Below are 26,402 nucleotides of genomic sequence, written 5' to 3'. Positions count from 1 at the left end.
ATATGCTTTGCATATAATTGTATCACAGAAGTGTGGTATAATGACTATTACAAAGCATAGCTTTCTCTGGAGGTGAAGGGTGAGCATTTACCTTAGTAATATGTATCTTAAATGGTTAATACGCAAACCAGTGGGCTTCTAGTGCACATACTTCTATGACAATTACTGAATTCTTCTAAATCAATCAACAAAGTTTGGGGATGGACGTGGTTTCAAGACAAATCTATTTAACATCATAAGCTTACATATACAGCTACACACACATGCAGGAACAACAAAGTTATTTGATTTTGTTGTTGTTTTTACATAGACTTGATTTTTTGTTTGTTGTAATTTTTCATTTGCTACAGTTTCTCCAGAAGGTTAAATGCCATCAAAATATTTAGTGAAAGTAGAAACAAAGGAAAGAGAAGATTTTGTGCCAGAATTTTTGCCTAAAATGAAGCTTGGGTTTGCATTTCCTAAATTTTTCCTTTTAATTTTTGTATTTTTGTTCTTACATAATAGCTTTCCAGTTAAAATTTTTCATTTAAACTCAGAATCTTAAATCTAAAATACATTATTTTTTTGCTATTAACGTGGAAACATGAGAAGAATTATATGTTTGGAATATAAGTACCAAATTCTTCTTACAGAACCCACATTTTCATAATGTTGAATTGAATATAATGTTTATCCTGCATGAACAATAATATAAATGATATTATCCAGCAAACAATGAAAAATGTGCAAAGCACTGAGCACACATGCACTTGATAGATGTTATCTTCTTTAATCTGAGTAACAGTGAGAAAACTGGGAGCTGGGGCCAGGCTATCTGAATTGGAACCCCCTTATCATTTACTGTATCACAGCAGGCAGTTACCTCTCTTTGCTTTAGTTTTATCGTCTATAAAAATGGAAATAACAATTGTCTTCCTTCTCATTGACTTGTTATGAAGGAAAGTTAAAACACAAACAAAATTTAGATTGCTAGTAATAACAGAACTGTTTATTATTATTGTATGAGTGTTAATTTTCACAACAACTTTGCCAGGTGGGTCTTTACTTTCTCCTTAATAAATACTGTGCAGTGGAGGAAATAACTGCCTGGTGTTCAGAGAGCACTGAGCACACACACTGAACACATCCACCTCCCACATAACTCAGTGAGAGGCAGGGTTCGCCTCTGAACGCCGCCTGTCCCTAGCTCTGCTCTTGTCCCTGCAACACTGCATCCACATCGTCCCGCATTTGTAATATCATGTCACTGAAACAGCAGCTCAGATCTGAAAAATAAAACTGTTGTGTTTAGGTGATTGTAGGAACATAAAGAGAATCCTAGAAAAATTAAAAAGAAAATAAGAGTATCTTAAGATGTACAAATTTAGAAAGTTCCATGTGTGACATTTAAATTGGGAACAGACGGTACATACATGGTAGTACGTTTTAAACACTGCGTAGTGTTACTGAAGTTACTGGGGAGATATGCTAGATTAATCTTTGATTTATAAGATAGGAGGAGGGGAAGTCGTCTTAAGAAGTAAATGAGTTGAAAAAAAAAAGAGCTATTGAAAATTCAATACTTTTAAGACAGGCTTTGTAGACATATACATTAAGAGAAGTCTATGTGATTTTATGTAAAGAGGGTGCCTACTTTCAGATACTAAAAAGAACATTTGAGCATAATGCTTGAAGATACCAATGTTTCTCTAAATTCAAGAAGTTCTCTTACGTTTTATAAACAAGTGGTTTAAAATAAATTTAAAAACAGAAATAAACGAATAAATTGAGTAAGTAAACAATAAAATATTCCTCTGGGAAAGCAGTCATTAACTCTATATAACAGAGATAACATACTGGCAAATTCAACCCATTATTGAATGATAAGAAAACTAGCAAAAAGTGTGTCAGGATCAGAAATAGAGGACAATAATTTAAATATAACATGTAGATAGGTTGTTCCTTTTTATCAACAACAATAACAACAAACCCCTGACAAATTACTATGTGTGATTTAAAGGTATACAGTAATGTACATTAGGAATAAAGAGTGAGGGCAGCACTGTGATAAATCATAAGTATTTTCTAATCTATCACTTAAAAAACAAAAGGATCTGAGTAAAATCTTTGAGGTGCATTACCTCCTATCATGGGCTTTTGAAAAGAACAGTAGTTTTTAAGCTCAAATACTTACTGGTTTCAACAAGTTATAACTGTTTCAATTATGGTAAAAATAAAGTATTTCAATAATATTTAAATTATGTGTATAGTATAATATGTGATCATGACAGACATGCTGTTCGTACACTCACTGTTCTGATTTGTAATTTAATATTAGAAAACCAACAACATCTCGTTGGAAAGCCAATCCTTGGACTTCAGTTAGTAAGTCTCATGCCTCGATTTCTTATGTTCCTCCTCTAATAAGAGAATGAGACACATAAAGAGCCTAAATTAGGGCTTCTGTTCCTGCCCAGATGGGGAGTTAGTGCTGAAGTTCTTCCCATTCAAGTACAGTTAAAATTTTCATAAAATAAAATGTCCTGTTCCTGGGAATTTACAAAGTAAGATGAACCTCTTAGGGGACAAGTAGATGAACAGAACTGAGTCACAAACATCTTGAATATCAACGGCGATATTCTTTACATAACAGAGGAACTTCCTTCTGTGCCAGTGGCAAGCTAGGGGAACTGACCTGAAACTCATATTTAAGCTCGAGAACCTTCCTGATTGAAATATAGTATTTATAACAGTGAAATAATTTTGCTTTATGAATATAATACATTTGTATGACAGATTTTCCAAGTTTCTTGGATTTGTCTCTGGTTTGGATTTGTCTCTGTCTTTTTGTTCTCTTCTGTCAGTCTGTTTATTCTTTGATATGACATTCTGAGTTATTTTCATGATTTGCATCTGCACATCCACAAGTAATTCTCACAGATACAGTCAGGTGAGACTCTGATGATAATGGGTCTACTCTCCAAAATTAATACTGACTTCCCTGCACAAATTCCTTTATGTGTGATTCAGGAAAGTGTAATTAACACATTATTTTATTATGCAGATAACCATCTAAATGTCAAAACCTTTTTAAATTCAACTCGTTCCATCTGACTTTTAAGTCGGGAGAGACATATGGCTCTCAATGTATATTAAACACCACAAACAGAGAACTCCAGAGAATGAGAAGCATTTTACTTCAGAAACATTTCAACTCTTTTGAAAACATGTGTCACTGTCTGTTTATTGTGAACAAAAGATGAGGTTAAGATTTTGATTTTATTATTTTGATCAAACAAAATTTTCTTTAAACATCTAAGTGACTTAGAAATTCGTTTAGACACAGCAATTCACCCTCAAGCACCTAATGGTCCTGAAGATGAGAAGACCAGCAGGATCTAGTGGTTTCTCTGCTGTGGGCCCCACTCAGTTCCAGTCTTAAAAGGAGACACTTCCTAAGTCTCATTCAGGTTGTTGGCAGAATTGAGTTTCTTGTGATTGTAGGATTCAGGTCCCTGTTTTCTTGCTGACTGTTGACAAAGGCTGCACTCAGCATCTGGAGGCTGGCTGCATTTTCTGAGTCATTTTCGAGGCCAGCAATGACAGATCAAGTCCTCATACTTTCAAACCTCTCTGCCCTGCTATTCTCTCTCTCACCTCCTCTGCTTTTTCTTTAGCTGCATCTCTCTGACTGACTCTACTTAGGTTGTGAGAAAAACCCAAACATTTGAAATATATGAAGAAAGAACTATCACTGATAATTGACGAAAACTCAAATAGAGAACAAATGGGTCAACACTCAGATTCCATTTTCCCCTCTATGGAAAAAAAAGCTTTAATTGGACAATATATTCTGATACCATGACTATCAGAACAGGTACGGTGTCATTATTTGAGAGAATACAAAAGGTTCCTACTGATGTAAAAATCTGTTTGGCAGTATGTGGAAAAAATATCTAAGCATTTAACTTTTGAACCAGCAATCCCAATTATAGCATATTCTAAATGATATACTGGCAGTAATGCAAACTGAGCTATTCCTTCTGGAAGACGGGAGAAAACTTTCTTTTTCAATGTTTATTTTTCTTTTATATACAATACCTAGCGTGAATAAATTTAAAAAAACATAAAACAAAACAACATGTATAAAGAAGCAGGAAAATATGACCTACAATCAACATAAACAAGGGTCAAAAGTAGCTGGCCACAAATAACCCATAGGCTGGGCTAACAAACAAGAATGTTAACTATTATAAATTATTAAAAATTGACTGAAGATTTCAAGGAGGTCAAGATGAACAAGAGACGGATGAACATAAGGAAAATTTCAGCAGAAAGAAGGGAGCTCTTTTCAAAAAAGAACCAAAGGCAATTCTTGAACTAAATAATGCAAAAGATAAAATGAAAAATTGACTAAAGGAATTTGTTGAGGCAGAAAGAAATTTATTCCAGATGGAAGCCCAGACCAGTAGAAAGAGATGTGGAATAAAAGAAATAACAAATGTGCAGGTTAATATAAACATTATAGTTTTAACCTATTTAAATAAGTATTGGTTTTTAATATGACTGTAATAACCATGTAGTATGGACTATATAAATATTTAGAAGTAGAATGTATGGAGGGTACAAAGGATATAAAAGCATTAAGTGGGACTGTGTGATGTCAAGTTTTTCCTGTTCCATGGGAATCTGCAAAATATTTAATCCAAAATAGAATGGGCTCAGGACCTACAGTGGGCCTGGTTCTGGTCACTAGGTTCAGCTCTGCGATCCTTTGGGAAAACAAACCTAAGAACGAGACATAGGCTGCCAGCTCTGTGTGCACACGAAGCTCAACAGTGTCAATAAGGAATATAGAAACTTCCTTTTGTATTTTTTTAATGGATACTCATATGAAATGATACAGGAAGATTTGTTAAGCGTTATACAGAGTTGAATTGAGAAAGTCTTAAGCTTAAGTCTTATCAGTTTTCCACATTTATTCTAATATTGTTTCAGAACACAGGTGAAATCTAGACATATGCATTCTCATTGCAATGAAAACCACAAGCTTTCATTAGCATCATATTGTACCAGACAATTAGAAACACAGTCTCATTAGTAATTTAGATTTATTATCACATTAAATGTTGAAAAGAACCCACTGAGGTAGAAACTTACATTTTGCTAAGTAGAAAATGAAGCTAAAATTTCAGCAAAGTGTTAAGTAACTTAGTTATGGTCACAGTTGGTGAGTGGTAGAGTTGAGATGGGAATTAAATCCATCCAGTGGGCTCACGTGCTCCTTGATGCTGCCTCCCTCCTACAGGCCAGCACAGGGGTGCTTTAGTTTTGGATGAGATGATACCCCTTGTGTTTTGAGACTCTTTATAAGATACAATGATTAATAATGGAAATATGTATATGTTTACAGCAAAAGACAAACAGAAGTTGCCATTAGACTCTATGCTAACCTAGGAAGGCTGAATCAAGCCTAGCCATGGTACCACAAAAGGAAAGACACAGTGAACAGAGACACAGAACCTTAATGCTGATATGGACTCTAAGCCCAAATGTTAGAAAAGTAGAAAGGTTATCAGTCATCTTCTGCAAGTCTCTCCATAGAATGGAACAAGTCTCTCCATAGAATGGAACAATCGTGTTCACGATGAGGAATTCATAGGAAGTATTCCAATCTCAGGGAGCAGAGTCTCCAAGAATAAGACAATAGAAACGAAAGCAGAATTCAAGTCACTGAAATTAGGCTGCCCAGCCACAGCGATATGGGCATGAATTCCAGTACAATCCTTACTAACTGTGTGACTTTGAGAAAGTTGCATAAAACTTGAGCCACACTTTTGCCATTTATCAAGTAGATATTATAGCACTTAACTCACAGGGACATGGAGAAAAGCACTGTGTTTCACATAAAAGGTACTTTAACAATGTTACTCCTCACCTTCTGGGTCTGGGCTGGCATTTTATCGCCATCCATTCTGGGTTGAGTAATTAACACGGAACCCGACTGGATGGGTGCACTTAGTCAAACACTGTGCGCTCAATTCAGTCCTTTATGTAACAATCCTATATTGCTCTCCTATTGAGAGAAACTCTACCAGGAGTAGCTGTTACTGTTCCTTTTTTTTAGTACAAAGATGATATTCTCTATGCACCTGAAAAACAGTTTGTTTCTGGCAAACTGCACATGAAACACCTGCTTGCAAAATACGTAAGGGAAGTCTGCAGCGGCTCATCTATTGGCACACTTTGCCTGGCAGTTTCTTTGGGTGTAATGAATTGGGAAAATGTGTCTTTTACAGAAACGTAATGACTTTCCATAGCACAAGTAGGCAGAAAAAATGTGAGGAAACTGATCATTTTAGCACCTGTGTTTGTTTAGTTCCAGCCAAAGCAACAACCTGATGTGTGTTTGTGAGCAAAAGTAGAAACACTGAACAAAAATAAATGGAAATCTGCTTGATTTCAAATTCCAAAAAATGTGCAGCAAGTTTTAAACAATTAAAAATATTCTTCAAAGGCACTAAATGAAGCCCAATTTCCCTCTTTTAAACATTGTCTTGGTGAAGATTTTTTTTTTTTTTTTTTTTTTGAGAATCCCTAAAACTTTCAACAGAGGTAATTCTGGTCTGTGGTACCTAATGAAACACTTTGGTGTTTCTGTGTCAAGATTAAGAATTCTGAATCTATACAAGAAAAAATGAGGCAGAAATAAATTCATTTAATGTATTCAAGAGTAGACAATATTACATACTTTCATTAAAAATTCTTAGACAACCATGTGTGCTTTAGAATCAGGTATACCTGGCCAGGCTGCTAATTAGGTATTTACAGTCTGACAAGTTATTTAGTTTTTCCAAGCCTAATCATTTACTTTTGAAATATAATTGTTATACAAAGAACTGCACATATTTAATGTATATATTTGATGAGTTCAACATATGCAAATCCGTTCATTCCTGAAAGGGCAATGAATCTTACTTCACAGTTTTTTGTTAAAATTGGAGAAAGGATGTTGAATAGTGGTTCCTCTAAGATGCTGAAATGTTGCCAACAAACCTGACCCTGGAGGAAGAGAACTGAGTGAACTTAATGCTATGTGAGGAATTATATATGATATCAAATCAGTAAGTTAGGGTAGAATTTGTGACAGCATCTGAGTGGGTATATGGCAATTTGAATAGAAGCCAATATATTATTTATCTTCAGATCCTTTGTTAACAGGAATAAGAGCGTATTTATTTACATGGATCACAGGGGAGATATTTCAGTCATCCAAGCAATTTGCAAAAAATGGTGAAACTGGATTATCTATACCTAATCATTTCAAGAGTGGCTAATTAGAAATATTTCTGGAAAAGCAACACGAGAGACATAATTCTCCCATCTAGCCCTCATCTCTCCCTTCCCACAACGACTGTCTTTGGTGAAGAAGAAATTTAAAGGAGAATTAATTGCCTCTACCCTCAGTGGGTCATGGCACGTGGCTAAGGGCATATGGGCACTGGAAGGACAGGCTTACTATGGTGACTAAAGGTGATGTGAGTGCCAAGAAGTCACCTGAGGACAGAAATAGACAGTCCTGACTCCCCTTTTAAGAAATGTCATTCAGACTAAATTTGGAATTCAGATTGAATGAGCTTTCCGATACCTTTTTTCCTTATAAGAACAGAAGTCACCATAAAAAGAACTCCAGTGTTACTTACCCCTCCATGTCAAAAAGATCATGTATATATAGGGTAGATTTCAGAAAACCAAAATCAAGGGAATAACCACAATTTGCTGAGGTGAGGATGTGTTTCTGTTGCAGCAGGAACAATATTAATGCTTTTACAGATGATGGTATTGAGACCAAGGAAGTAAATGTGTCTACGGGGCGGCAGAGCAAGTGGGAGTCAGAACTCAAGCTCACGTAAGGGCGTTTGCCCTCTTAGACTGAGTTCTAAGGAAGAAAATATTACCCTGGCCCCTCAGAAATGCTGTCTAGATGAGGCAGGCTGAAGCACCGAGTAGATCCGACCTCTTGAGGATAGAAGTGCCTAATACGGATCCGTCCTTCAGGCGGCACAGGCTCGGGAGGGGTCCCCCCACCTGCACGGGCGACCGCGCGGCCGCCAGGAGCCTCGGGCACTTGACGGAGCCTGTCCGCGAGGACGAAAGAGATGGCAGACCCGACTGCCCAGCGACGCCCAGTGGTGATTCTGCTTTTCGTACTTGCCCCTGCACGTTTCACCGCTACTCAGATACTCTGAAATGCCTCCTGTGACGTGGGGCAAGCGCTTCCTGGCGGCGCTGATGGAAGAGCTCGATGACCGGATCTAGCGCTCCAGACGGACTAGAACGTTTCAGTTCATGGAAGGCGTGAGGTCGAGGCGAGACCCAGTCTCCAAGAAGGAAGTAAGGGAAGAGAAGGTTTTCCTAATTCTTACGGGGAAAAAGTCTAATTCTCAGGGGGAGGAAAGACAAGAAGGATGAGTGGACCTCTAAGACTGAAGGACTTAGATTATACAAATACATGTACCTTAGACATTTTCTTTTAATTCCCTGCTCCTTGCAGTAGAGCACGAGGTACTGGATTAGGAGTTTTCTTGGACTGGCTGGTCTTTACAGCGGCTCAAATGAAAACAATCAGTGTGCCAGTAAAATGGTGGCTGATTCCAAGATCCAAGTTGTGGATCTTCTTTTTCTTTCACTCATTCTTTTTATGTAATTATAAACTATTTCACCAAAAGAGACAAGCATTACTGAACTGTTTTCTGGAAGCAGGTGAAGGACTGGTACTTCCATCTAAGTCTGACTCTTCTGAAGGGCAGAGCCAATGGACATCACAGGACCAGAGAGCACAGCCGGCACATAACAGGAAGAAACACTTTGGAGAATTTACAAGGATGATGTGAGCACCACTGAATTCACCAAGTTGTAAAAGTAGAGGTTCCATCTAGGTTTACAAACATCTTAGAGACGTGGAAAAGACTAAAAAGTTTGGGGCTATACCCAATTCTGTGAAATATTCAAACATCCTGTTTTTCTTCCTTCTACACTTCTGTGCATTTGGGGGCATTTCTTGCTCATGATCATTTAAATTAAGGGATAAAATAGGAAACACAGAAAGTAAGATTTAAGTAGGCCAATTATTCCATTTCTAAAAGCTCCATTAATAACTTTCAGATTTCAGAAGTTTTCTGAATAGTAGTTATTACCACAGGGTACTGAATAATGTTTAGTGACCAAAGAGTAGACACGTAGCAGTTAAAGTGACCTAACTTACAATTTGGTGTAGAAGGTATGTCTTAGAATTCATATTTGTGATTATCTAAACTTGGCTGCAAAAAGATTGCCAAAGCAAATGTCAACCTTTGTAGGAAAAATTTCTCAGGACAAAATGATACTATGTAGTACACACCAAGTGTCTAGAAAAAGTACTGAAGTTAATTCTATCATTTTTCCAGAAAGGCAGCTTCCCTTTCAAATTCAGTTTGTATAGGGTTATAGGTAAAGGGCAGACGTTATGTCTTTTCCAATCTACAGTAGACAGTCATAGACAGTCTACTGTAATTTTGTATTTCTAATGTGATTATCATCATAATTTAAATAACTGCATAGTTTTAATCTTCACAAAAATTTTTGGTCATTGATATTATGCTAAATTGCCAAAACTAAGTGGTTCCATCTTGGCAATATATATTGCATCTTAAAGATTAGGAAATGTTCAACCAGAAGACAGCTCAACATATTAGGCTTTGAGGAGCAGGAGTGAACTTTGCAGTCGATTCTCTAAATTCAAAGCATTCTGATCCAGTATAACAAAATTATTTAGGATACTCTTTTCGTAAGTTTTTTATCTGATTCTTATGTCCCTTGGTAGATTTTTGTTTTTGTTTTGCTTTGTTTTGTATTTTTGGAGAATGGGGGTGGGTAATATTATCCTTCAGTGCTACTCTTCCATCAGAGGAGACTGGTCCAGGAGTACACACATACATAACCCAACCCAGTAAGTGAGATATAAGAAGCTTTCCTCCATACCAAAAGAATTAACAGTGCTATTGTGTAAGTGTTTGTGTCCCCCCCAAAACTCATAGATTGAAATCTTAACCCCTAAGGTCATAATATTGGGAGGTAAAGCCTTTGGAAGGTGATGAGGGTAATGTCTTTATAAAAGAGACCCAAGAGTTTCCTTCCCCTTTCTACCAAGCAAGGGCACAGCAAGTAGGTGCCATGCGTATGTGAACCAGGAGGGGGGCTCACCAGGCTCCAAATCTGCCCTTGATCTTGGACTTCCCAGCTTCCAGACCTATGAGAAATAAATTTCGGCTGTTTGCAACCCACCTAGCCTATGATACTCTGTTACAGCAGTCTAAATGGAGTAAGACAAATAGTCTTAAAAACTGTGAATGAAAAAGTTGGGCTTGTCTCATTCTGGTAAACCTCCCATAATTATCACAAAAACGAGACTTAGCACGAGGCCAGCGATGCAGGCGGCGGCATGGAATGAAGGGAAGAACCAGATCCCCAAACACATAACACGGCGGACGGTCGTACAGCCAGTCATCACTCTGGGCTTTCTCTTTTGTGAGACAAAATATACTTAGATTTTAAGATAATTTTTTGTGGTTTCTATTCCATTTGGTTAAAATAGTCCTAACAGATACAGAACTTAACTTTAGAAGAGATACAGCAGCAAACAACTTGAGAACACATGCTAGTATATAAAAATGTGACAGACTGAAAATATCAAACTTTCAAATTTATGGGATTGGTATTTGTGAGATGCTATCTGTGGGATATAAAAAGAGGAGGATACAGATGCCTGGGAGTAGCTGTGAAAATCTGAAGAGGATGGGATTGAGGTGAAATGCAGGAGAGGGCAGGACTGGGATGAGGAATGAAGAGCTGATAAGAACCCAGGAGCATGTGGAGCATGTATTAAGTACAGAAAAGAGAGTAGAACAAAACGTAGAGGCAAAAAATAATCATGAGACATTGTCCCGAGCACTAAGATCATGGCTATTGATGGAATGTCCTATATAGTTTAGAATACATTGTCTATTTCCCCCAAAACAGAATTTACATAAATGTTGCAAATACACGCCAAATATTACAATTAGATCCGCTTTTAATCTATATTTATACTTTATGTAGAATTGTCTTCAGTCCTTACATTGAGATATAGAAATTACCCATTGAGTGCTTTCTGATTTGAACACAAAATATTTCGGGAGTCAAAATTTAATTACTTCTGGTGAAAAGAAGAGTCATGTACTTTTCTATATCCACATGTATAGCTCAAAACATAAAATATCCACAAGACACAGAATGAGGATCACCAGAAATAATTCTAAGATAAAGGTATTATTTTTAATTACAAGTTACTGTAAGCAATGTTGCTGATAAAATATTTTTGTTTTTCATTATGTATCTATATATCCTCTTAGAGTCAACCATTTAATATTACATTTTACTCTCTATAATCTGCAACAATTTAAAGGAAACAATTAAGTAAAATTACACCAAGGATCTCAGAAGAAAAATCAAAAAGTAAAAAAGGAAATTTTTCCTTAAATGAATAGAAAGGAAGACAGAATCACGCCTGTGATTAAGACACACGAATGAGCTCCTACTCTGCGTCACTGTCCAAAGCTGCCACTCAGTCACGGCTCCTCAGACACATAATTGCACTAATTTTCTGGCAAATCTTGATGAGGAAGTTCTCTTCATCCATAGCTCCAGTGAGCACATCGTATCAGAATTAAAGCAGACGACAACCGTTATATCTCAGTTCTCACTTCTCCAATAATTACCATTCTGAGTTTTCACTTCAAATAACAGATAAGCAAAGTTAATTTAGGAAGACAAAGAATCACCCCGAAGTGTTTTTTCCCTTGATAATAAGAAATATTATCTTTACAGCTCTGGTGAACTAGCATCCCTGTAATTGCTCATCATAATCACTAGCAATGGTCCACCTTGATTCTCTCTGTGATATCTTGTCTTACAAACTTAATCCTATTTGTATCTCTGTGCCTTTTCTCATGCCACTCTCTGCCTATAAGGCACTTCCAATAATTCAAGAATCACCTTTCAAGTAACCTACTAATCAGCAATGCTTTAAACTGTCAAGTGCTGATCTGAGCTCCTACAGAATCCTGTACATACACCTAGTGCATTTCTCACTGTATTAGATTGGAAATTAATCCCTTTATGTATCTTTTTCCCTACTACATCTGAATTCCCTTAATTATAGAGACTACATATTAATAAATTCTATATTTTTCAAACTTTGTCCTCAACAATCTGGCTACCTTAGAAAAATTGCAAGCAATATGATGGTGCCCGAAAATAAGACTGGAAAGATAAACAAGAAAACAAAACTGGGACTTGAAATGTCAAACGGTGGAATTCTTCAGATGTTAAGAAAACATCCTCTTATATTGTCTCTTTATTTTAATTATCTAGTCTTTGGCAGAGAATGTGGAAGTAATGTAACATTTATGAAAATTTGTTTTATGTTGAACAGCTCTAAGCTCAAGTGAAAATGAGAGGTAATGAATATCTTATATTGTTCTAAAAATAATTTAAATGATATAATCTAGCTTTCTATTTAATTTTTCTTCGAATGATACAGTTGCCTTAATTAAACATGTGTAAGTAAAATACTTCTCTAGGAACACATTAGAAAATGTTGAAGACTGAGGCAAAAATGTGATAACACACATACACAGACATATACATTCTACACAGAGATTAATCATTATTGGAGTTTCTTTCAAATACTATTAGATATATTTTAATGCTAAAAATATGCTAGTAGTTTGTGTTTAGTATCAGTGAAAATGGTGAAGTAGGTGGTTCCAAAGGGCTGTCCCTCTATAAACACAGTAAAGGTGAACAAAGCTGTCAGAATTACTATTTTTTTTTAACTCTTGAAAAAAGTCAAAGGCTTCTAGCAGCCAAGTGAATACTGAATCAAGAAAGCAACTTAAAAACAGTGGAGAGCTTTGACGTAGTTTTTACTTGCCTTGTCCCACCTCCCTCCTGGCTCAATGATGGTCTTAAAGATGACAGCCTATGTTCCCAATATGGCACTTTGGTCCCTGGTTCCAGAGGGAGCAAAGCTGACCTTGTTCTCAAATAATTGTTTTTGTCTGTTTTAATCTGTCTAATGGCTCCCTATAGGACTGAAAAAAAAACACTTGCCTCTGCTTCGCCTAATCCAGAACCTTCTCAGGGCAGAAAAGTAGCTCTGAGAGCAAATGAAGAACCCACAGCTGCATGGAGCAAATGAATGCTCTTTGAAAGAATATAAAAGACTAGCAAAAGCCTGACAGGAAAATCTGTGAAGAAAGGGTCTTTGAAGAATTATGGCATTGAAAAATCTCACATGTAGATTGGGGAATATAGAAAGTTATGTGCATGCCCAGAGCAGGAGCAAGTTCAGGGAAAAAAAAAAAAACTGAGAAAACCATAAGCTTTTAAATTAGACTGAACTTTAGGCTCTGCAGAAAAAGGAAGTAAAGACTACGGAAGGTTTGTAAATAGCCAGCTAAGTGTTAAAGGAGTGATATAACAGAGCCAACGTGCAAAGACTAAGAGAATTTTTTGGTTCTGTTTTTAGCTCCAAGCATTCAAAGAAATCTGTCATCATTACCTAAAAAAAAAGTTACAAGAAAAGAGACTTCCGACACCACACATATCAATCTTTACAAACACAGGTTAGAAAAGTCACTAAAAAATCAACCAATTATAAAGCAGAGAAAGCAACAACAAAACATTCTTAAGTGGAAGAATCTAATTTCCATAATTAAGTCATAATATTCAAAATGTCCAAGTTTCACCAAAAATATAAAGCATGTAAAAAAAAAGTCTGCTTCATTCATAGAAAAATTAACTAAAACTGTCTCTAAAGAAGTCTAGACATTGGACTTGACTAGAAACGGACTTTAAGTTCACTCTCCTATATTCAAAAAAAGAGGTAAAGGAACTTATGGACAAACTGAAGGACACAACAGAAATAGTGTCTTAACTAAAAGCTGCTTCTTTGAATGATAAAATTGATAAATGTTTAGCCAGACTCATGAAGAGGAAAAGGGGGAAGGTTTAGTGAACTCCAAGAAGAATGAACACAACAGTATCCACACTAAGACATTATAATCAAACTGTCAGAAGACAAAGACAAAGAGAACAACCTGAAGGCAGCAAGAGAGAAGTTACTGTCAACATTAAGCGTAAATTTCTCAGCAAAACTATGGAGGCCGGAAAGCTGTGGGATGGCATTCTTAAATTGCTGAATTATAATAATAATAGTAATAACCTAGTGAATTCCATATCTGACAAACTAAATTTTGAAATCAACAAGAAATTTAAACAATTCCAGATAAACAAAAGCTGAGGGAATTTGTTGCTTGTAGACCTACCCTACAAGAATACAAAAAGGAGTCTTTCAGGTAGAAATACAAAGACACAGAGTAATTGAAGCCATTACAAAGAAATAAAGAACGCTGGCAGAGATGGGTACACAGGTATATGCAAAATCAATTGTCATTGTTATATTTCTTGTTTTAAAATCTCTCTGCTTGTTCCTATATAATTTAAAGAACAGATGCATAAAAATAGACATCAGCTTATGTTAATGGATACATAACGTATACATTTGTAATCTGTGATGACAACAGAAGTATCAACAAAGAACTGTGGAGCTATTTAAGAGCTGGGTTTTTGTATACCACTGAAGCTAAGGTGGTATTAATCCAAGTAATCTGTTATAAATTTGAGAAGCTAATTGTAATCTCTAAGGTAGCCACTAGAAAATAATTTTAAAACATACATAAAGGGAAATGAGAAACAAATTAAAATGTACACTACAAGAATCAATTAAACACAAAAGGAAACAGTAATTAAGGAGCTGAAAACAACAAAAAATATGATATATAGGAAAAAATAGCAAAATGGCAGAAGAATTTCCTTATCAGTGATTAAATGTAAAGGATTAACATCTCCAATATAAGGCAGAAATTGTTGAAATGGATTAAAAAATACATGAGCTAACTATTTGCCACCTACAAGGAACTTACATTTTATCTAACGACACAAATATTTTGAAAGGATGGGAAATAATATTCCATACAAACAGTAACTAAACGAGAGTTGAACGCAATATGTCAATTTTATAAGAAATAGAATTTTAAGTCAAAAACCTTTACAAGAGACAAAGAAGGATATTACATATTGATACAAGTGTCAATTCATCAAGAATGTATAACGATTATAAATATACATGCACCTAACAACAAACTGATAGCCAAGAATAGCAACTTTTGATTTAAGAATTTTGAAATTCCTTTTAGTCAACACCTTACTTTTTATCTTTAATCCAATTATCTGAAAATAGAAATCTTTTTCTGAGTTACAAAAATATCAATTTTTTGTTACATTTCTTAGTACTTTAAATATGATCAAAACGTATCAAGTAAAAGTGTTATGACTGAGCACTTTTAGGGACAATGTGCCCCTGACACAAATTTGTATGTTGAAGCCCTGTCTCCTATTGTGACTGTATTTGGAGAAATGGTCTTTAAGAAAGTAATTAAAGTGAAATGAGGTCATAAGGCTGGGGCTCTAATCTAAAAGTACCGATGTCCATAAAAGAAGAGGAAGAGACACCAGGAGCACACACATTCAGAGAATCAGCCATGTGTCAACAGAGTGAGAAGTGTCTGTAAGTCAGGGAAAGAGGTCTTACCAGAAATCAACCTTGTCAGTACCTTGATCTTGGACTCACAGCCTCCTAAATTACATATGAGAAAACACACTTCTCTGTGGAAGTCATGCAGTCTGTGGTACTTTGTTATGGAAGCTTTAGCAGATGAATACATGTGTTCAGTCCTTATTCCCAAAGTAGATAAATGTATCTCATGGTGGGTAATGTGTATCTCATACATAACTTTTTTATTAATAGAATTAAGAGATTTTAAGAGGTTTGTTACTGGACTTAATTAAATGAAGTGTGTGTGTGTGTGATTTTCAATCTGAATATATAGCTTTGACTTACTAGAATAATGTACACTGTTGACATAAAGTTTCTTCATATCTAAAGAAAAAACTTGGATGCATACCATAATTCTCTTATGGCCATCCGAAACATACTTACTAATTATTTTGTATGAAGATATCTATCTTTATTTGTAAATGCGACTTATTTTGGAGTGATCCAGCTTGGAATCAAGATTGCTGACACTTAATGCAAGCCTGCCTTTTCCCATGTTCTCTAAGTGTTTTATAAAATGAGAATTGTTATCCATTATAGAAATGAGGAAGCGTCACGTAAACTTAATTTTAACTTTAACTTTTGGAAGCAATTATTTGGTGAACATTTACTCTGAACATGGAGTCAGTAAGTTATCTGTACTATGTTGGATTAATTTTATAAAACTTTGGCTCTGCCTGAGTATAATTTGTTACAAGAATTTCAAATGCATTGACTTACCATTGCACATCTAAGTCATACACACACAATTACATGCACAAACACAGACACACACCCACTTTAGCCACCCCACTTCAGCTATCCATTTTCTTTTCTCTTTTCATCTTTGATTAGATTTATCAGAAACTATTTTCTAAAAATCAAGCAGTTCCTGAACTGTTTAATCAATTTTACAGATTGGATTTGTTTTGCTTTTTTTGTATATGAATATTTATGACTTTATTTTTCATCTCTGATGTAACTAAATTTCTTATTATTTGATGTAAGTAATTATCTAACTTTTTGAAAATTATTTTGGCTACTGTTTAACATACGTGGTCTCTTCATCTCTGAATAAGGATAATTTTAGCTCTATCACTTAGGTTTCAATTTTAATTATTATTTGGTATATAAATTATTTTGTAGGGGTTTTAAATTACCTTATTATTGGGGCTTATATTTTACACTTTTGTTATTAAGCTGTTATTTTTATTTTGTGTGTATGTTTGTGTATTTGGTATGTATCGATATAACAGACAATGATAGTAGCTGAACGATGTATTTTATAGGACGTTTTTTCAGGTTATCTTACTAACCTAAAATGTAACATTATACAAATATACTCATGGATACCCACAACACCCACACATATTTTATCTCTACTATTGTTAGTTATTTTCGTAACTAAATGTTGGAAATAGGTGCCAGGGATCCATTTATTTTCTGGAGACCGTGTTTACAAGGCAGCACGGTCACAGAGGTGGACACAGTCTTTGGGTGGTTGGTGTCACTGGAGTCTAGAGCTCCCCGCTTGGAGATGTTATTCCTTCAGGTTAGTGTGAGTTGGAGGAAAGACCCTTTTCTACATTAATGCTATGATTCTTGGCACCAATTACAGCCAAAAAAAAATAGAAGGTTGGATAGAATGCCTGTATTTTCTGCTTCCTGGACTTCCTTCAACTACATTTACACAATCTCTAGAATACAACAAATATTAATAAAATATAACAAAATTTTAAAAAATATTCCCCTGGAAATAACCTGGCACACAAACAGGCATTTTCACCTTAACAGCCAACTCACCCCCAATCAGCTCATAAATCCTGTAAGTTACAAGAATTAAGGTTACATGAGACTGTCATCGCCTCCCAATATTGTCAGACTTTCTTACAGTTTGGGCTAATGTTGGTTGATCAGTCTGACCTATGTAGAATGAGTCACTTATCAAGTCAGAAGAGTTCAGGCACACAAGCTCAGTTTTGTGTACTACAGATGGAAAGAGACCACATGGTAACTCAAGGCTGTACCGACAAGCATTTAAGACACTAACTGCAATACCACACTTACCCATCTTTATGTTAAAGAATGAAAAGGGTTAAAGAAGTCCCAGGCGTGTTCTATGATGGGTAGAAAACTGAACTTAAAACCACCTGGAACACAGTCCCAGTCTTTAAACTCACAGTGTTTAAGTAGGTCAACACCAAGGGAAAGACCTGATTGCGTCAGTTTTCTGTTCCCCAAGCACAGTCCACTCCCAGTACGTCTAGAGCAGGTTTTGAGAAGAGCTGCACAGACCTCAAGCTGTAAGCCAGAATCTCGCCTCTGTATCACTGAATGAGCAGAGGTTTGCTGTGCTGAGGAATGACTGCTTCGTTACACTGCTAGAAAGGTTTTCTCACTATTTGAATACTGATCATAAAATTTCAACGTTTATCTTTTCTTTTACCCAGTCTACATCCAAGATAACTCTGGTTGACTCATTTTTTCATTACTTTATTACAATAATTTAAAATATAATATGTAGTCAAGGAGGACTTAAATGAAAACCTGAAATTGGCAACAGGAATTAGAGAGTGGGTGGATAAGATTTCTTCCAAAGCCGACCATGGACCTGCTTACACAACACCAATTGGTTGAGAACTTACAGAACATCAATATTTTTAATAGTGTTAAAATAGGAAGTCAATGTGTTTTACAAAAAAGGAGCTATTATAAAAAGTCAGCAATTGAGATGGCATAACACTCATTAACTACATGGTGAGGGAATAAAACAGTGGCCAAAGATTCTTACATGTAATGTCAAAACATTAACCATCTACTATTTCACATAATTTCGTCATTCTATGCATGATCTCATTTTTTCATTGACAGAAAGTCAAACTCACGTACAATTATATAAAACATCCAAATGTATTTCTTTTTCTTTATGTAAAATTTTAATGTGATTTTGCCTTGTTCTATTTGGCACCTGGCAAGTCTAAATCATCTTTATTCTTAATTACAGTTTTGGACTTTGGTATCTTCTTTAAAATTTTGATTTAAATAATTATTTTCATGTCATTTCTTTTTTTCATTTTTGTTACCTTGACAAAATTTGCACAAAAGAAAAAACATACAGGATGCAAAATAAAACAATGTCATCAGAAATCAAATTAAGAATTTTAATAGATAATATAAAAATCTTTGAAAATGCTCTAATAAAAATACTGGAAGACCCTATATATCTCAGAATGATACATTTACAGTGAAGCTCCATCAATTACAGTACTAACATGAGGAAAATAAGATGCCTGTGTTACTTTCTATTCTCAAGTCTCTTAATCATAAGAGTTATGAGAAAAAAACTAGTAACAATTCATAGTCAACATGTATTATACAAATGTGATGTAAGAACTGAGTCTCAAACACGATGAGAATTCATAAAAGCACAACATAAGACAACACAATCTTTCAAACCAGAAATCACTACATTTAGCACAGCAAACAATATGTATATATGTATGCATTTGCAATAATAAATATATTTTTTCTTAACATAGCTTTGCAGGTTTTTTTCCATTAGTAATAGGACATTTTCTGAATATTATACAAAATGTATTTCCCAAAGTCACCATATACAATTTTTTGCAAAAAATTTTTAAAAATCTAATTGAGTTTATTTTACCGTCCTATTTCAGTCCCATGAACTGACTTAAAATTTAATAATTTCAAGAATATATATCCTATTAATATTTTTGGCTTTGAAAGAAAATCTAAAAAATTTTAAGACAAAAATAAAATAATTCATCAAAGTCGTTTTCCAGAATATTGACTCGAGTATAATATCCATACCATACTAATTGCAACACACAAATACACACACACAACAATAAAATCCTCCAATACTCTTGAGGTCATTTTCCTACAAAATATTAATTGAATATCTTTATGTTTGAGTTCATAGGAGGTGTTTTTAATTCTTAGTATTTTTATGATGAAGTAAAATACTCATTTAATATCCACGTGCAGATGAAAGTGTGAAGAGATTTAGAAATCATTCTACTAAAGAGTGACATTTAATTTTGATAGGTTATAGGTCCAGAAATATCAAAATCTTTATCATTTTTAAAAGAAGAGAATTGCCAACTTACCAATTTGGTCTCAAGGGATGTTGGGAGCAACAATATTTTTTTCATGAATTAGTCTGAAAAAGAAAAAAGAGAGGAAATATGTAAAAAACGGACAGAAAAATACTGGCCCACTGGGACTCTACAAATAACAGCAGGTATTTCCTGCTGACCACCAGCGAACTGTTCCTGAAAATTTAGATTTATACATAAAAATACTAAATGGAATGCTATTTCCAAGTAGGTCACTTATACACTGACACCAGAACTCCAATCTGTCTCCCCAGAATACAATTAAAATAGCAGCACACACACACAGACACACCCACACATACAAAACAATTTATTGTTTTAGATGTTTTAATGTAAAATGCTTAAACCATAGTTCTCTGACCTCCAAAGTATTAATACTCTATTAACAACTGTTTTGTATGTTTTTAACGACATTCCTCTTTCCCTTTGCTCTCTTCCCCACAAATTTATTCAGCATATAAGTTTTTCGATATTCACTGAACACGTTAACAAAAGTATGGATTAAGTATGGAAGGTGATGTGGAAATACATTCTGAGCGAGCACGCAGTTGTGAAAACCACTACGCTGAGCACAGTGACACTGTGATGCGTCTCATAAAGCCCATGACGTCCAAGACAAACCTTTGTGGTTATACAGTGAGTTTTTCAAATAACTGCATACAATTCCTACTTGCTACCAAATGAATTTAGAATACAATTCTAGACTTTCCCTACATATATATTTAATATTTTATTTATATTTTGAGATAAAATATGTTTTCATGTAAATATTACCCAAAAACTCTGAACTGAGAGGTATGTATGATCTATGACATATTGTTTTAAAATTCCAAGCAATGATCTACTGGATTAAATATTAACACAGAAATAAATTTTGGTCTACTCTTATATTTGCTTAAGGATATGGAACTGGGAATAAACACATACATTACATTGAGAAAAGAGAATAATAAGAACAAAGTTAAAGCCTTGCTAGAGGACAAAATTGTGGACATATATTAAGAAATGCTTGGACATCAATAGATACATTTAGTTTTACACTCAGATCAGTACTGCTAGCTACCTGCTCTATTCAAGTCTGACATCCGGAGCAGTATTTTAAAATACATATTTTGCAAAGTAATTATTAGGAGCACTTCTCACAAATATGTTTATGTATTGTAAATTTCCCCTCCTCAAGTCAGACCATCTAGGTTGAAATCTTACGTCACATGACACTTAATAAGCTGTGACTCTATCATGCTTTTGTTAAATAGCCTGTATTTCATTAACAACATTTAGCTTTCAAGATGATTTTGAGTATTGAATTAGCTAGTTCATGAAAAGGGTCCCATTTATAATCCAACAGGATAATTGATCTCATGAAATATTATCTCAACCCCATTTTTCCTCTTCCATTTAGGCTATGTTTGGTTTGCAAACAAAATTCATAATATGTTCTACTGAAAGTAAATTCTCATTCATCATTATCCTTGCAAACTTGTTTGGAACACGATATCTAATTTTGTGTAACTGCATATGTATCTCTTGAGTTTCCAACATAGGGAATAAAAGCTTTTTTTTACAAAGATACTTTTCTAAGATAAATTAAGCAAAATATATTTTTTCCAAAGCCCATTTGAAGTACAGCATTAATGAAATATTTTTTTTCAGTTGTTGCACAGATTATTTTTTTCTTTTAAAGAACAATAAATGGGCTTCCAGTTTCCAGTTCTGCAAATAAAGAGCTTGGAAATTGTCACTCTACCCTGATAACAGGTTAAAAAACTGAACAGGCTGCAAAATCAACAACTCTTCCTGGATCCAGCAGAGAAGGCAGAACACAGGAAAAACGACTGCCCTCAAGACTGGAGAGACAGGCAGGTAGACACATCTACCAGAGAGGAGACTCAGGAGCAGAACCACTGCAGGAACCAGTGCCAAGGTAGGAAAACTTATATGGTAATTGATGAATTGCTGGAGGCTCAGCGCAGACAAGTCTGAGAATTAAAAACTCCACAATACTGTGAAATTTACCTCCAGGAGTGGAACCAGGTTCCCGTCATAAATATCAGAGAAAAATCCCTTCCAGCTTCTATCCGGAGGAGACAGAGGGAAAAGAGCCATTTTGAAAAACACCAGAGCATTCTGTTCTTCCTAACAAGGCCTGCCCCCAGGGGAAACTCGTTACTCAAGAGTTTAACCTGTGTGGGTATGATCAGAGCCTAAGCGACCTGGGGAAGGAGGACAGCCAACCAGCTGCAGGTGGCTCCAGCCTTCCTCACTGGGAAGGGCGATAACCGACTCCAGCCCGTTCTATGTATCCTGACCCAGCTTAGGGGCGGGTAAAACTGAGAAACACCTGTAAAGTTTACAGCCTGTGGCACAGGTTCACTTAAAACTGAGGCCTCATCACAGGACTACAGACTTTCTCCCCTCCTCTCACATCTCACCAAAGCATCACTAATACCCTATTCATGGAACATCCTTTTTATCCAATACATCACGTCCGGCTTGTGAAAAAATGACAACGCATACCAAATGGCAAGAAACACAATTTAAAGAGACAGAGCAAGCACCAGAACCAGACATGGCAAGGATGTTGGTACTATCAGACTGGGATTGGAAAGAACTATGATTAATATGCTAAAGGCTTCAATAGATACAGTAGACAGCATGTAAGAACGGATGTACAATATAAGCAGAGACATGGAAATCCTAAGAAAGAACCCAAAATAAATGCTAAAGATTAAAAAAAAAAAAAACTAGAACAGAAATAAAGACTGCCTCTAATGGGCTTATTACCAGGCTGGGCACAGGTGAGGAAAGAATCTCTGAGTTAGAGAATATATCATTAGGATCCTCAAAAGCTGAAAAGCAAAGAGAATAATGACTGGGGAAAAAAAAAAAACAAAACCTGAAGAGAAATTCCAAAGACTAAAAAAGGTATAACATACATGTAAATACCAGGAGAGGAAAAAGAGAAAGCAAAAAAACAAGAAAAATCTAAAACAATAATTGATAATTTCCCCCAGTTAATATCTGGCACCAAACCCAGGGAACTCAGGGTGTTGCCAGAGTTGCTTCAGGTGTTTGCTCAAAACCCTCGAACCCTCAGCTTTAGCAGGAGTTAACATAAATCTTTAAGTTAAAGGGCCCAGAGACAAGAAAGGAAGCTAGAGACAAACAAACAAACAAACAAAAGATGGAACCAGCTGGGACCAAGATGGCAAAAAAATGTGACCTTCAATGGACCCTGAGTCTCATTACACACTGATTTTACTGCATTAGCACATTAAATGACACATCTACTGGTGGCCATGACCAGACATTAAGGACCACAGAAGGATGAAAAGGGGGTGGCACCTACTCCCTCAAAAAGCCCCGCCCCTTCCCCAGTAGACCAACGCATATGATTCCTCATTAGCCTCACTTTTCCCACCTTTATCTTGTCTCTTTAAAATTAAACCACTCTTGCCGGATGGGTGAAAAGTTGATCTGTGAACTCAGTTCCCGCTTCTCCATTCTTTGGCCACTAAACAAAGCTTGTGCTGTGTTGATCCTAGCTTTGGTTTTGTTCTTTGGAAGAATGAACCCTCCCCGGCTGAGGCAGAGGGCCTCGTCCAAGACAGAGCCCGAGCAGGGTCCGTACGGCTCATTCAGTAACAAGAAGGTATCAAGAAGGAGAGATGCCAAAAAAATCGCACCTCAGCACATCCTTTTCAGATTGTACAAAATCAAAAATAGGGACAAACAATTCTAAAAGAAGCCAGAGGAAAAATACACCTGACCTAGAGAGGAACAGAGATAAAAACCACATCCAACTTCTCTTCAGTAAACATGAAAGCAGGAAGAAGACAGACAGAAAAATTGGAAGTGCTGAGAGAAAACCACCATCAAATTACAAGTCTGTGTCCTACGAAATTATCTTTCATACGTGAAGGAGATATAAAGACTCCAACAAACAGAAATAGACGGAGTTGCTGGTGGACTTGCCTTGAGAAAAAAATTAAAAGAAGTTCTATGTAGAGAGAAGGAAAATAATGCACACGATAACCCTGGGTCTCCACAGAGGAGGAGCATGGAAGAAGAAACGTGAAGAGAAGCTAAAAGCTTTTATTTTTCTTATTTTTGATTGATCTAACAGATAATGGTGTATTTAAAATAAAAACAGCAATAATGTATTCAATCATGTCCTCATATACGATATATATATACTTATTTATGCTTATATATAGGGGAAATGATAACAGCAGTGGTGTAAGGGATGAGAGAAAGTTAGGGCTCTTTTGTTCTGAAAAGGTATGCACACACCGAGAAGCAGTATAGTATTATTTGAAGGCGGATGTATATTAAGAACTCTAAGTCAACCACTAAAAAAAGGTGAAAAAGGAAATATAACTGAAATATTAAAAGAGAGAAAATAGAATTTTATCACATTATATGCTCAAAGAAAGCAGATGAACAAAGAGAGAAAATGGAATCATACAAAACCACAAAAGGCCCCAAAGGAGTGAAGGACAAACGTAAGAACAAAGAATAAGGGCAACAAAGAGAAAAACAGTAACCAAGGTGGTAGGTATTACTCCAACTCCACTGACCCACTTGGAACGTCGATGGTCTGAATGTACCGATTAAAAGATAGAGATCGTAAAAGGGGAACAAAAACCACACACAACTACATGTCGTCTATAAGAAACGCACTTTAAATAGAACATCATGTATAGATTGAAGGTAAATGGATGGAGAAAAATAAACCACGCTAACACTAAAGAAAAGAAAGTGGGAGCAACTCTGAATTACTGAGAGGACATCAACGTAAGGGAAGTCATCAGGGAGACAGGGCACTACATAATGATTAAGGGGTTAATTTTTTCAGAAGGCACAGCAGTTCTTAACATCTATATGCCTAACAGCGGAGCATCGAACAATGTGAGTCAAAAACTGACAGAACTTCAGGAGAAGTAGAGGAACCTACTATCATAGCTGGAGAAGTTAACACCCTCTGCCAGTGAAGGACAGAGGCAGCAGGCAGAAAATCAATGAGAACACAGCTGACACCACCACCACCACCAATTAACTGGATATAATTAACATCTATAGCCTACTTCATCCAACTACAGCAGAATGTACACTCTTCCAAGCACACATGAAACATTCACAAAGACAGACCACACCATGAGCCGTAGAACACATCTTCACAAGTTTAAAAGAATGGAAATAATGCAATGTTGCTTTCAGACCGCAACGGAATTAAACCAGTAATAAATAGCAGGAAGATAACTGGAAAATCCCCAAAGAAAATCCTCAAACTGGAATGTCTCCACATACATAGAGAATAAACAACGCACTTCTAAGTAACACATGGGTCAAACAAAATCTCAAGAGAAATTTTTAAAATGTTTTAACTAAATGAAAATGAAAACTCAATTTATCAAAATTTGTAGGATGCAGTGAAAGAAGTGCTTAGAGGGACATTTATACCATTAAATGCACACACTCAAAAAGATCTCTTACCATCCGATACAGCAATTGTGCTCATTGGTATTTTCCCAAAGGAGCTAAAAACTTGATGTCCACACAAAAACCTGTACCTGGATGCTTATAGCAGTTTTATTCACAGTAGCCCATATTTGTAAGCAACCATGATGTCCTTCCTTAGGTGAATGGATAAACTGTAGTACATCCAGACAAGGAATTTTACTCAGTGCTAAACAGAAATGATCAAACCATGGAAGGACGTGAAGGAAACTTAAGTGCTTATACACAGTGAAAGAAGCCAGTCGGAGATGGCTTCATACTGTACTATTCCAACCATATGACATTCTGGAAAGTGCAAAACTATGGACACAATAAAAAGATAAGTGGCTGCCCAAGGTAGGGATGGGTGGGGAGGGACATGAACAGGCAGAGCACAGAAGAATTTTCGGGCAGTGAAAATACCCTGTGTGATATTATAGTAGAGGATATATGTCATTACACATTAGTCCAAACCCATAGAATGTACAACACTAAAAGTGAACCCTAAGGTAAACCATGGATTTCAGGTGACTATAATGTGTCAATGTAGGTTCACTGTTGGTTAAAAAAAAAAAAAAAGTACCATTCTGGTGAATAATGTTGATAATGAAGGAAACTCCACATGTGTGAGGAATGGGGAAAATACGGGAAATCTCTGTACCCTCCTTTAAAACTGCCTTTTTTTAAAAAATCGTCTTAGAAAATAACAAGTTCCATTTGATATTCCAGTATAGTTTAAATTTTAAAAAATCACATATTTAACATTTATATTTTATTTTGGTATTTATTAAATTTAGTAATAATTATTATAAAAGGTTCTATTGCTTACGTTGGATTCATAATACGGACTTTGTTATAGTAAACAATTCTGGGTCTTAACTGAGATATTATTAAATTTGTAACCTCTGTACACATAATAATCCTTAGTATATGTAATTGCCATTTTTAAAAATGTTTCATAAGATACCAATATTTGAAGATTGTGTTTTAAATTAACTTAAACAATTAAATATAAAATTTCACAAGTCTATCTGCAAAAATTAAGT

At 35.6% G+C, this 26,402-nt stretch overlaps 1 long non-coding RNA gene across 1 annotated transcript; it reads left to right on the top strand.

Moving 5' to 3' along the window:
- Window positions 1-8,381: 8,381 nt before the first annotated feature.
- LOC116659339 lies at window positions 8,382-25,896 on the top strand. The gene is made up of 3 exons (XR_004314691.1): window positions 8,382-8,391; window positions 17,650-17,654; window positions 25,744-25,896. It is a non-coding gene; the product is annotated as an uncharacterized LOC116659339 (long non-coding RNA).
- Window positions 25,897-26,402: the final 506 nt, after the last annotated feature.

This window comes from Camelus ferus, chromosome 23, assembly GCF_009834535.1.
Source record: "Camelus ferus isolate YT-003-E chromosome 23, BCGSAC_Cfer_1.0, whole genome shotgun sequence".
In the NCBI taxonomy this organism is placed as follows: domain Eukaryota; kingdom Metazoa; phylum Chordata; class Mammalia; order Artiodactyla; family Camelidae; genus Camelus; species Camelus ferus.
The sequence above is the reverse complement of the archived record's forward strand: the minus strand, read 5'-3'. Positions and strand labels throughout refer to the sequence as shown.